At 33.4% G+C, this 14,420-nt stretch overlaps 1 pseudogene; it reads right to left on the reverse strand.

Annotated features, from left to right (window-relative positions):
• Positions 1 to 391: 391 nt before the first annotated feature.
• Positions 392 to 14,420, reverse strand: LOC129924990 (metallo-beta-lactamase domain-containing protein 1-like; annotated as a pseudogene).

A 14,420-nucleotide genomic window follows, 5' to 3' on the forward strand; every position in this document is an offset into this window, starting at 1 on the left:
AATCTTGTTTTCACAAAACTGGATATACGAATTAACGGTTGTGGTAAGTTCATCTATGTCAGGACAGTTGTTTACAAACATGTCCCAATCTTTTTGCTCCAGACAACTTTGTAGCTGTAAAACAGCGTCGTCAGACCATGACTGGATGGACTGTACTACGGGTTTTGTTGTTTTTTAAAACTGGTTTGTACTTGGGTGTAAGATGGATCATTGTGTGGTCCAACCCTCCGAGAAATAACTATCGAGATGTGTAGGCCATTTTTATGTTGCTATAACACATGTCCAAGGTTTTATCGAGCCTTGTAGGACAATTAACATATTGACATGTTTTGTTTTTTTTAACAATAAGCTATAATGTCAGTAGTCATAGATTTGACAAAGACAAAGAAATAAATGTTATTTCTAGTTTACTAAATTCTTACATCTTTGAGGGTTTTTTTCTCTTCTTGAAGACTTTTAATCTTAGAACTCAACTCTGACTTCTCTGTGTAATGATTATCAAGTATTTTTTGAAGCCTGAAAGTAAAGAAAGGTTAACATTCCTAGTGAATCACTAGAGTTATAAAAATCTAGATCCATCATCAACCTTTTTTTTTTTCACTCTTTTATATAATAAACACACTTCTATCATGCAAACATTTTGGGAATTATGTAACAAGGATTCAACTGCCTTGTTTTCATTGATCCTTTACATAATGTTAAGTTATACTTTACAATCAATATAGTAATATAGTATTGTCTCTGAAAGATTATGTTGGAGTGTGGTTTTATATGTGGTTACACATACCAGTGATGGGAATAGACTTTACAAAAATTTTAGGAAATTTTGGTCCAATCCCCCCCCCCTTTTTTTGTAAACTGGCCTGTAGCAGCAACTTAAAATAAGATGTTGCAGAAATTTAAAATATTTTCCTAGCATGTAACTAATGTTCTTATATATAGGTTATATAAGTTACTGCAGAGTTCAGCGACAATGAAAACATTTCCATCTACAGCTGACAATCCCTCAAGGCCAATCTAGAATCAGTCCTCTTCAAAGTGAATTTGTTGCAACCTAAGTTCATCAAAAAATAATGAGAACACTCACTGAGCTTCAATACTTTCTTTCTCCTGGAGTAGATTCTTAAATTTGGCATCCAGCTCTCTGTTTCTCTGCTGCTCCTGTTGCACCTCATGCTCTTTTTCTTTCAATGAACTTTCTAGAGACTTGACCCTGAGATCAAGAAAAAAAATTGAAACTAAATAGAAACTTACGCAATTCCTTACACCTACGCAATAAACTTTTAGTTGACATTTCTGGCAAAGCCTATTACAGTTGAAATATAGGGTTGGGACGTACTGGTTTCATTTTAAACATCGTCAATCAAAAAAATGAATTAGAAATAAAGTGTTTAGTTGAATCATTTAGAAAACTGAAATGAAACTATCCAAAAGTGAATGTTGACTAAAATTTTTTTTCTTTTTTTTTAAAGTTAAAAAAAAAACAGCTTCTGAGATCAACACAGATACACAAATAAGACAAATGTCCTCAAGGATAAAAAAGACCATTAATGTTAAGGCATGATTGCAAAAGTGGAGAGAATTTCAACCACTCAGACATAAAGTCACATTTGTGGAGTTACTTTGAAATGTCTTCATGCGGTCACATCTCACGAAACAGTATACATTTTTAAAAGGTCCTTCTAAAAAGATGAAGGATGCCTTTTATTTAAAATATTTTGATTTATTGAAGCAATGGTAAGAATGACATTTGTGTGTGTGTATATTAATATTCAAACATGGAGTGATAACTTTAATGACATTAAAACTTTTATTTTGCTTCTAAAATATTATTGACTGCCCCATCCCCCTTTGTCAGGACCTTTAAGCCCCTCTCCCTTTCCCCAGTATAAGAAACACTGGAATTTGAATACAGAAATGTGGTGGTTGTACTTTTCTCAGCTCTCCTTCACCTACAAACTCTCTCTACTGATTGTCCATATCTTGTCAAAATATTTAACAAATGCTCCTTCTTCCCTAATGCTATTTGAGCATGGAATGGATTGCCTGAGCTAGCCAGGAAAACCAGTGACTTGGCAGAATTTAAGTCATTGGTTAATATGCACAACTAAATGCATGACGCGTAGGACGTAATCATCTTCTTTTTTGAAGTAACGTCTGTATTATATAAGAAGAAGAAATCTCATTTTTCTATTGTTGCAGTTTCTTCTAAGACATTTTCATAGGCTTTAAAAAGATCATGAGTTGGTCTCACTCTTGACTAAGGTGTATATGTTTATAGTAGGCTCAAGCTAATCTTTTTCTAGTATCTTCAACCTTTTCTACTAAAGCTGACAATAATTGGATCATCTGATAAGCTTTTTTAAAAAAAAAATTATTTTAATTTCACTTTTTATGTATTTCAAGCTAAGTTTGTCTGAATAAGGCAATAAATGAAAACCTACATTTTTTTGATGAGTGTGCTAAGAGGATATATACTGACTTTACCATTAAAAAAAATATTTGCCAAAATGTTTTGCTTTATATATTATGATGTTCATTACATTGTTTTCATAATACATTCACTAAGTTAATTGTTTGTTTTTTTTCCTTTTACTGTTTCAGAATGAGAGTAAATATTTAAAAAGCTTTGTTCTTGTTTTTTGCTAATTCTAGGATATTATTTTGTACATAACAATGTCTAACAGTGTCATCCATTGGTATTAGTAGGAAATTGCAACTCTTAAGTTTAGTAAGTTATCTTATTTAGACATCCTATTATAATTTATGTCCAAAATGCACATTAGCTTGGGCAATGTAATTTTAAATCTTAAAGTGGACCATGTACAGAACAAAAAGAGGGTAATAAAAAGGCTCTTTAATTAAGATATTGTTCTATTCATATAGAATTGAGAACCCTGTTTTATTTGTCTCACATTTTAAGTAAGAAAAAAACATATTCATATATTTGATAAAAACATGGTAAAAAAATAAGTAAATAAATATATTTTTCAAGACTCACAGATTGTCAGCTGTTATATCCAGTTCCTTTACTTCACGCATTCTCTTCCTAAGGTTCTTTTTTGCTCCTCTAGTTCAACCTGTCAAAACAAACAGCAACTACAACTCTCGAATGAACTTAAAGAAAAAAAAGTGTAATTTAGACTTTCTCTCCTAATTAAGAATAACATAGTTGATTCAAGTGAAAGAATACAATGAGCCCTGCATTCTAAAGTTCAAGCATCAGAAAATGGTGACAAAGTTTTTTACAAGCGTGAAGGCAAAGAAAGATGGTTGGGACCTGGTCTTTCAAGATGGAAAAGTTTTTTTGTGAGACATGGCGGTGTATTTGTCAGAGTGGCACTAAACGGACTTTATAAAGCGAGCCTGAAGATAATGAGGAGAACACAGAAACGATTCAAGATGTCGTCAAGAGTGGTGTAAGCGAAATATTTGATGGAGATTGTGAACTTATTAGAGATGAAAGTGACACAAGGACAGACATTCATTTTGTAGCTTGTTTGAAGCCAAATGAACAAACAGAATACAGAATGGAAGCCTTTTAAAAAAAAAAAAAGTTTTGTGAATACAATGAATAGTTGAAAATCTGGGCAGAGACCAGTAACATTCTGTACAATCATAGCTCAAGTAGGAAGAAAACAATTTTTATTTGTCATGGTACAGGAAATAATGTTAAGTGCCTTAATTCCAAGAATAAGTTAACTAGTCAAGTGGGCTAAAAGTGGAGTGTGTGAGTGAACGACTAGGTAAATAGGTCATTCTTTTATATGACCTTGAAGAGATGTTTAGGTAAACATGCATGAGTAGTCAGGAATAGGTAGAAGACTAAGAATTATGTAGCAAGAAAGGCCAGGCAACACAAAGCTTCCTAGATGAGTCATTATTCAGTGGTCATTATTCGACTAGTAATTTATGTACTTCAGTTATTTGACAATATTGTAAGATAGCCAGCTATTTCATAAAAGTGATTCATGTTAATTTTTGTATTGTTGGATAGCTTATTTGATTTTGAATCAAGTTTGAAGAAATTAAACTCAAGAAAGATATATTCTAATTAGATTTCTTCAGTGTGATTGAATAGAGACAATACTACTCTGCAAAAGAGCTCATGACAGTGAGGACAAATACAATATATGCTTGAATCTTACGTCAAATTTTTCTATTGCAGATTCCAATAGATGAATATGGTTTGTGTTGTTATCAACTACTTCTTCAAATAAATTGTCAGCTCTTTAGTGGGTGCACTGCACTTGATAGGTCTCTTACAGCTGGCGGATTCTTTGGTGGGTTGACAGGAGTAGGTCTGTAAAGAAGCTCTTGGAAATGATCGACCAGTCTCTTCTTTTGTCCTCTTCATCTGTTATCAAGTCACCATTTTTGTCCTTTACTGGCCTCTCTGACATGGCAAATTTTCCAGATATATTTTTGATGACTGGTTACAGTTCTTTGGTACTGTTCTGAAGAGCTGCTTCTTTTGCTAGTGCTTCAATGTATTTTTGCCTGTCTCTTCTGATGCTATGCTTGATACTCCTATCTATTTCAGCATATTCTTTTTTGTGCTTTTCCTTTTGCTGCTCTTGTTTTACTGTTGTTCATGCCTGCTTTCTTCTCTCTCCTTTCTTTTATCATCTGAATAGTTTCTGCTGAACTCCACTCCTTGTGGGTGTATGACTTGAGACCCAGTACTTCTTGGCATGTGAAGGTTACTGGTTTTTTTTTCAGTTTCTGCCATGTCTGTTCTACTGTCTCCTCTTCTAGGAGCTGGAACTTGTTTGATAAGGTGATCTTCAACTCTTCCTGTTTTGTGCAGTCTTTCAGTGCAATGGTATTGTAATGTTGAAATTGGCTGGGCTCACTTGTTCAAGTCTTCTTCAGCTAGCATATTGACCTCCAGCTTTTTGCCTTCATTCCGAACCTGGTGAGTCAGGTACAGTGGCTACTAAGCTTGCCATATTTCCAACAAGCTGGGTCAGAGCTGCGTGGCTATTTTACATTGGTCGTGGCCATGAAACCACAACCAAAAAAAAAAAAAACAGTTCTTCTTGACCACCCCAGGGCAACCACAATGAGGTGGGGGCTGGAATCACACTAACCAGAAGTGTGTATAAATTCCATAATAATATACTAAATATCTCTACCATTCTAAAAAAGTATATAAAGTATATATTAAACACAGAATACAGCTAGAAACTAATCTAGATTACTACTACTAGACTAAATTAGATAGTCTCCATGATAGAATATAGAGACTCTGACCAAGTTAAGATCTAAATTCAGAGTATTCTTATAGTATTGGATCTTCTTAAAGTTTTAGATCTTACCTAGATTCTAAAAATCTTTATCAATTTTTAGTATCATCTACTCTGTCACTATTTAAAGTCTAAATCTAGAGTAATCTAGATTTTCCAGATCTAGACATCTAGCGTAATCGTGACGCTAGTCTAGATGACTAGATCTAAATTAATGATAGAATGATTAGATCCTAAAATTTACTAGATTTAGTAATTAGTATAAAATTTAGATTAAATTATAATCTAATATTTGTTGATCTAGAACAGTGATGGCAAATGGGGTTTTTCCAAATTTCTTCTGAGTCACATGGTTATGTTTACATCACATGGTTGTGTTTACGTCTCATGCTCTGCTTACTTTTGTTAATTTATAGTGGGAAGCTGAAGCGTTTTAGAACAATAATTGGGGGTTTTAATTAATTAATTAGTGCCAAACTATAATTTGTTAATAATAGGAGAACTTAGATGTTTATCTTTTTTATAGTTTCAGCTTAAAACAGACAGTTAAACATTTGACAGATGGTTCGGAAGCGATGGCCTATATAATAGATTCTATAGTCTGCAGTACTGAGATCTAGATTTCTTGACTTACACATTTACAGTTATCTGCTCAGAACATCTGGGTAATCAACCCTAGAAAAAAAAAGTAACACTTTCATCTACACCCCTCCCTCTCTGCCCTAAAATAAACAGGCTAGAACACTAAATGTTGGACAGTAGACCATAAATGTGTGTTGTATTGGTCTATTGGTCAGATAGGTCTAGTGATTCTAGTCTAGTCGATTATTTGCTTTAAATGATGAAAAGACTGCCAGGTGTTTTTCCTTGTGTATAATAGGGTTGAGTTGTCTAGCAAACAAATAACACATCTGATAGTCAAGGATAAATCTAGATATACTTTTACACAGTTTATATGTGTTTTATCCAGGACTAGATTTAGGAAGTAGAGCAAAAGGTTAATAGAAGACTTTTTTGCAGCTCTTGAGTCAGGTCGGCTTTAGTTTCTGAAGTAGTAGATGTTTAGATAATACAACATTCAACAGTTATCTTCATTACGTATTAAACTTCTTGTTCGACATTGTTCATCAGCATTAACTGCCTTAATATTTTTGGCCTTACACGTGTGTTATTTCCTTATTATAGTGTTACCTCTGATTAGACTTATCTATACAAGACAAAGAGAAGAGGTGCCTAGAAATTAAGATGCAGTCCTTAATATAAGAATTACATTCTATAATTTAGCACATCATATGTGTAAGCTACCTTGAGTATTAAAAGAGGGTAAAGCTCTTCGCTCACATGAAAATCAATAGAAAAATCAAGAAAAAGAATTGAATGAAGGCCTACAAGCGAAAGGTCATAGAAAAACATGTGATAGTAAGTGAATGTGTTTTGAGTGGCTGGTAGTGCAGTGTGTGTGCCTGTGTAAGAAATGACCAGTTGATCTTCATTGTAAATGGTTGAGTGAACAGCAAAGAAAGTGTGTAAGTCAGGACTGTGTGTAAAAGTGGGTCAGACTCTTTGGTTTCTTATAGTTATAATGTTTTTTGTTTGGTGTAATGCACAAATTGTAAGACAAATTTCCTTACGGATAATAAAGATTATTATTATTATTATTATTATTAACAAGATGCTGGAGTAAAGGAGACGAATGGAAGACTAAAAAAATTCAATGTGTTAATTGAGACTCTTGTTGTTATAGTCTATTACAAAACCTTTCACCTTTCACAAAGTAAAAGACCCTCTTCTTGAATTCATAGCAATGTAATAGATAGCCTATAGGGGTGCACCGGATAGTCGCTCTGGCTTCTGTCGAATATTTGGCCTTTTTTCCCCATTCTGCCATATTTGGCTCCGGTCGAATATCACTGCCAGGTAGTTGGCCGAATAGTAAAAAGTACACCTATTTAATATGCACAAAGTGGACCTCCTTCCATCAATGTCTGTTATAGAATGTATTCATGTTAATATTAAAACATAATAATGTGCTTAAAAATAGAGCCTACATGAATATGTACCAAACATCAAATATTATAAAGACAAGGTGTGTTAATATAAATAGAAATGAAACTGTACATTACATATGTGTTTTACATATAGAGCAACAATGGTATGCAATTTCATTTTGTCTTGACCTTTGAGCGGGTTAGTTAACATGTTAAGATGTTATATCCCTTGACTACGTCATGCTGTGCGGGTATATCTCCAGATGTAGAAATGAACAACTCCCACCCCTCTCTTTATTTGTTTAGTCCATCACATTGAGTCTATTGATAGACAGGTGACAACAATTCAAATACGATGGATGTAGGTTTAATGCCAGCATATTGACACTCTCTAGAGGTCACACCTTACGAGAGAGTTTGTTTACTTGGTAGTAAATCATTAGTAGGGGGGTGGACTTCAAGCCACACCTCTATACGGGTAACCAGGTATATCTTCAGGGGTAGAGATGAAAAACTCCCACTCCCTTTTATTTTAGTCCATCACATTGAGTTCAATGATTGACAGGTGACCACAAGTCAGATACGATGGAAAGGGGCACATGGGGGAACTGAGTTTGTTTACTTGGTAGTAAATCTTAATTAGGGAGCCACACCTCTACACGAGTAACTGGACAATAAGTTTGCTTATTTGTAGAAAAATCTCAATCATGTGACTGTACTAGTGGCCACACCTCTTCCTGTGTGCCTAGTTACTTGGATATAAATCTCAGTTAGCTGGAATAACTAAATGAGTGACCTTTTGCTACACAGAACAAACTCAAAGCATAGCCCAGTTATCCAGTAACTAATTATTTTGTAGAAAAAGTACAAGTCTCAGATTTGTGTATATTGGCGTAAAAGACACGACCAGGCCTATTTTATTTCACTCAATTTACTGATAGAGATTGACCATTTTTAAGCCAGAATGGAAAAACACAATGTGCTAAGGAAGCATACTACACTGTAAATAAATATTAAGGTTGATCTAATTTTCCTAACACCTATAGGCTTATTACCGTGCCATTTTGTTACAGTTACAGAAACCACAATAAAATCAGAAATAATTAAGGAAGATGTGTTTTTTTACATAGGCATAGGTTCTTTGCACAATAAAATAAAACAAAGATGTCATTGTTTAATTCTATTGACTTATTTTATAATGGAAAAGCTTACAGTAAATTTTAAAATCACATAAAAGAAATTGATCTACGGCACGCAATTAAATCTAGCAAAGAAATAACAAACATATACTGGAGTGTTAAGAAACACTTAACCCCTCTAATTAGTGTATGGGTATACTAAGTCTACATGCTTGATTGACCAGGCCAATCCTTTTGCCTGACGACCACTCAACACTATTGCATATGCCCAAGGTAAAAAAACGTATGATGGTCAACACCATCAACAATACAAACTATACTAGGACTATATGTGTAAGCCCACTACATCTATCTGACCAGGTTGTTACAATCAGTCAAACATACAGTCTATTTATGGGTTTTTTTTGGTAGGGAGGGTGTGGAAGAGTTTTTTTTTCTTCTATATTTGGTTTCCCTAATGCTCTTAGACCTATACAACTGTAGATCTAAACAGATCTCAATAATAGGCCTAAAGACTACAATTAAAACTATGTTTCGGCACCATCTAAGGTTCAAGCTATAAATAGGTATTATTGATGCTCCCGCTATTAACCTAATATCATTTACATCAAATGGATTAATCTAAAACAATAAATATTGATCTACAACGCTTCAGAGTCCAACTAACGCTTCAGATTCCAACTATTAACTAACAGCTATTATCAGTATAAATCCCTTGAAACCAGAACCAGAAGCGGTCTTTGGACTTTAAATTTAAAGTCTGATGATCAGCTGTTGGTCTGAAATTCATGAATACATACATCTACCCACTATACAAGCCAGATTTTACTTTTGAAAAATTTACTTTAGTAACTAGTTACATATTTTACATTGACCCTCCCACACACACACTCTACAGTTGGTCACACATACACAGACACTCATGCTACTCATTAGTTAATTAGGCAGGGTTAGGTTAGGGCCCTAACCCTAACCAGTAACAAGAGTTTAAAACAATAAGGTATATACAAGGAAAAAAAAGAATATAGGTATGTTATTTAACAGTTTTGCAAAATTTTCATCAACACAAGGTATTTACAAGACATGTAGATATCCAGATTCGGACGAATATCATATTTTACTATTCGACAATATTCAGCTCCGGCCAAATATAAAAAAGTACTATCCGGTGCACCCCTAGAAATAGACCATATGATGTATTCTTAGCAAGCCTTACATCTGATAACAGAATATATTTGTAAATGGAAAAAAAAAGGATTACCTCGTTTCCATCGCCTCTGTTTCCTTCATCTATTTCAGCAGTTCCTTTCGTCCAGTATAATTTTTCATCCACTATAGGAAACATAAAGATGTTAAGAGGTGGCTTAGTAAAGCATAAAGCATTCTGGATTAAAATACAACTACATTCTTGATTCTGAAATCAAGAAATATCAATTTTATTATTTAAAAAAAAAGATATGTTGTATGCATAGTTATTTGCTTGTTTCATAATCTAGAAATCTAGAACTTGTCCAAAAAAAAAACAACAAAAAAACAATTAATCAGTTTCAATAATAATACATTCTGAATTGGAAGTTGTCATCTGTGGAGAGCTGATGTGTTCCTCATGTTTGTCCAAGATCCTCTGACTTTTATAGCCTTTTGGGACCTGAAAGAAGGAAAAAATTTCAGAATAAAAAAAGTAAATTTTGCACTAGTTTATTTTGTCTCTTAATTCAATCTTTAAAAATCTGATCAGCTCAAATCAGACTTAATGTTGGATATTGGTGCCTAAACGGTTTTAATATTATGTATTAATCCCATATTATTATTATTATCAAGCACATTTCAGTTTGAACATTTGTCCAATGGCTACTTTTTTATACATTCTATAAGTTGAAGATATTACATTTTGGATTAAAAACAAATCACAATTGTGAGTGGTCAAACTGTAATGTACCAGGTCATGGAGTCTCACATAATCTCAACAGATAATGCCTTAGGCCTGGCAATACACTTATCAATCTAAAAAATGGTTTTATATCAAACTTTTTTTTTTAAATCAACTTAAATACTACTAAAATCAAACATAAACTTTTCAAGAATGCACATCATTTAAGAGGAAAATGACAATGCTGTAAACATATAAGACAGACTCATGCCAAAGGGAAGTAGACAAAACAACTTAAATGCACCTTAAACGTAGGTCCATGTCCTGGTATGATAAAGTCAGTCATCTCCAATATGGTATATCTTGATTGCACCTGGAGATGTGGTCGCTCACTTTTTTTTTAGCCAAAGGGAGGGGGAGAAAAGGTCACCTTCACAATAAAATAAATCCCCTGTGAAACACAAAATTGAAAAAACATTAAACATCAGTTTGAAAATAAACAGGAGGCCCAATGGCTGAACAGTAAAGCCCTTGACTTCCGGACCAGGGGGCCACAGAAACATATGACCTTTACATCATCTTGCGTTTGATTGCAAGGTTGGAAAAGGAACTTTAACCATACTTTTTAAAGCTGGATAGTACAATCCTTCAACATGATTTTCTGTGTCAAGCAGAAGGTTGTACTTTTCTTACACCACCTAACAACAACAACAAAAAAACAACTAACCAACCCCTGCTAATACTCCAAGATTAGCCTTCTTCACCACCACCGACACATCATTTCCTGTATGACCAGGTGTTGGCCATATTTCTACATCCTCATCTATGTTGAAGGGCATCCCCTGCAGGAAGAACAAATAAGACCTGCAGTATCAAGAATAAATAAAGAAAAGTTTATCCATAATGTGCAGTGATGCAGGGTAGGACTCAGAAAGATATTTGTAAAAAAGTAAACATGAGATATTCACTTAACTGATGGCTTCTTCAAGCTATTTCAAGATTGAAATGATGTTTTTATGCAAACAAAATGATTTGTATTTTTATTTATTAAGAAATTAATTTGTACTGATTTTTTATACTAAGTTCTATTTTTTTTTATACTAAGAAATTAGCACATAGAAAGGATCTGACATATAAATTCATCATACTCTGTGTTGCCCACGAACTTAAAGGAAAGGATAATGATGACACTCTATGTAGTTCAGCAGGCAAAGATATTTAAAGAAATTAAACATTGTATGCAATTATTAATGACAAATGAAAAGTAGTTGATAAAACAAGCCAATTGCTTTATTTACTAACAAATGAAGGAAATAGGGAAAAATTACTTAGCTCTATTTAAACAGTCAGTGTAACAATGAAGTTTTCTATTTCTTATCTTGTTTTACACAAAAATAACTCAAGGATATAAGAAGTAAACATCATCAATACAAATACATAAACATGTTCAAAATGCAAGCCAGTCAACAAACAAAACTTCAGCATGTCAAAAACTAAAAATGTCTAAATCAGGCTACATCATAATGCCATGGTATAGCAGAAGAGGAATTTAAATGGAATGTGATGAGTTGGATAGTTTGATTCTGTTTGAGAACTGCCTTAAGATTTGAGAACATTTATGAATGTTTGAGTGTTTAAGAATAAATTTGTAGAACAATCACATTTTCTGTCTACATTAAGATGTCTGTCCAATCTTCCCATAGAAAAGTTACATTTAAGACCTGATTAGAATAATCTCTGAGTTTGACAAAGAGCTCTTCAAATGGCCCAGCGACTGATGAACTTTTACTTCACCAGCTATATGGATATTAAGATAGCAAAGGGAAGCTTCGCTAGTTGCATTATTATGTCTACAAAATCTTTATCTATGCAACTACTGCAATCGTAGGGGAGCAATACAAAGAATTTAAACTGTGTCTGCACAAAACACTAAAAACAAACAAAAAATATTAGTCTGTAGATACCTCTTTCAACTCATGCAGTAAGTACTGATCATGTCGACAAATATCATAGCCTACACATTGGACAGCTCCAGAGAAGAGGTTGAGGTTGCCAATCTGTTCTATGTGTCCATTTAAGCAAATAACATAGTGGATGTCTTCAGGTTTCAAACCCTGGTCACTCAAAGCTGCAGAGCATACACAGATTCTAAATAGTAACATGTAAGTCAGATCTTATGTATGTGAATTATGTTGGAGAAAGTTATTTTAGGTTGTCAAAATGCAGGCCAGATGACTAGTCGCAACAAAATGATGTACTGGAACTGTCTCATGAATGGCTTGGCCTCAAAGAGAAGAGTACTTGTCTTAAACTAAAGAGTACTTGGCCTAAAAAGAAAAGGGTACTTGGCCTCAAAGACAAATGCACTTGACCTTAAAGAAAAAAAAGTATGTGGCCTCAAAGGGAAGAGTACAGTATTTAAATGTTTTAAAGTAGTAACAATATGAAGACAAATATAAATTGTGTCTAAAAATCTGTTTTAGTTAAAAAAAAAAAACATTATTTGTACTGTGACAAATGTTTTGAAGTTGATTCCTTCTCATGGTGCCCTATTGACTACTGATAAAACCATAAACAATGTATGGTCATGTTACAACATCATTTGTCCTTCATCTGGTGAATTACAAAGGGGGAAAGAATCGAGCAAGGAGTGGACAGAACTGACTCTGTGACTGTCATTCTGAGTGCAGAGAGGGATGCAAGCAACTAGTCGACAGAAGAGATGGCTGCCTAGTTATTTTGGTATGTGTTTTAGAATGTCACCACTATGGTCCAAAGTTAGAACCAGACTGCTTCTATCCCTGCAAGAGGCTTTGGTTAGGACAGTATTTCTCAAACTGTGGGGAGTGACAATTTGAAAAAATGTGAAAAGGGGGCGGAAGAAAAACAGCGAGTCAATGAACATTTAATACCGATACATAAATTTGGATTCTATACATATTGTAAATATTTATGATAAATAAAATCAGAATATTGTTTTATAATAATATGTCTTCTTTTTCATTACATTCTAAAAGCCTTCATTGTAAAAGCCTACAGCGCTAAAAATTTCTCCAGCCAACTTAAGGCGGCACAAATGAAATTCTTATTGTTTTCAACCAGCAAATATTTGAGAAATACTTGGTTTGGAGATGAAAACTGATCTTAAAAACTAAGCAAGAATTCTAGTGTGACCCACAGTCCCAAGAAGAAATAGGTAGGGTACCTAACTTTAGTTGGGAAAAGTAAAGGCAGTTGGTCATTGTGCTGGCCACATAATCATCTGCACAATAGATTGCAAGGTTCGAAAAAGGAACTTGTGAAAGCATGTTAATCATTTGTTCCTGAATTATGGTCTAATACTTTAAGTGCCTTTCTTTCTGAGAAATAGTTCAAATAGACATAAAATATCTGTCTGAATTAGCCAAAATGAAAAACTAAACATCTGTAAAAATGTTAAGAAATGCATGAGTCCAAGTATCAGTATTATATAAGAAAAGATTTTACTGGATGAAAGACAGATTTATAGACAATTAGCAATACAAAGCTATTTAGATGGAAAATATTGGATCGAAGCAATCCTACATGTATTCAGTAAGTAACCAAAGAAGTTCGGATACAAATCTAGTCTGGCCTATATAAAGTTCGGATACAAATCTAGTCTGGCCTATATAAGGTTCAGATACAAATCTATTCACAAAGATGTGCAGATCATCTAGAGGTAAATATATCCTAAAAAAGGGAAAATAAAAAATGAAAGTAAAATTAAAGTTTACCTTTGAGAAGTAAGTCCCTTTCCCAAGGGTTCCCGGTATTAACAATAATGTTGCGGTGGGGACCTTTTAGTAAGTGTGACAGTGCTACATGATCTAACAGTTCCTTCAAAGTAAACAATATATTAATTAACATCATTGTAGATTTTGAAAAAAAAAAAATATGTATACAGCAAATTTCATAATATTAAAGTAGGAGAATAAATTGGTCTAAAATTTTATAAATCAAAGGAATGAATATTTTCTTATTCATTGGTTGTTTTTTTTTTTGTTTTTTTTTTAAATGTTGCTCTAGTATAAAAAAAATATATGTGTTACCACATCTTTTCAAATTGAATCAAATTATGAACTTTATTTATGATGAAGCCTTTTAAAAGTAGATTATAGAATACAATAGCACTAATTATCAATAATAACACCAT

Source organism: Biomphalaria glabrata, chromosome 3, assembly GCF_947242115.1.
Source record: "Biomphalaria glabrata chromosome 3, xgBioGlab47.1, whole genome shotgun sequence".
Lineage (NCBI taxonomy): Eukaryota > Metazoa > Mollusca > Gastropoda > Planorbidae > Biomphalaria > Biomphalaria glabrata.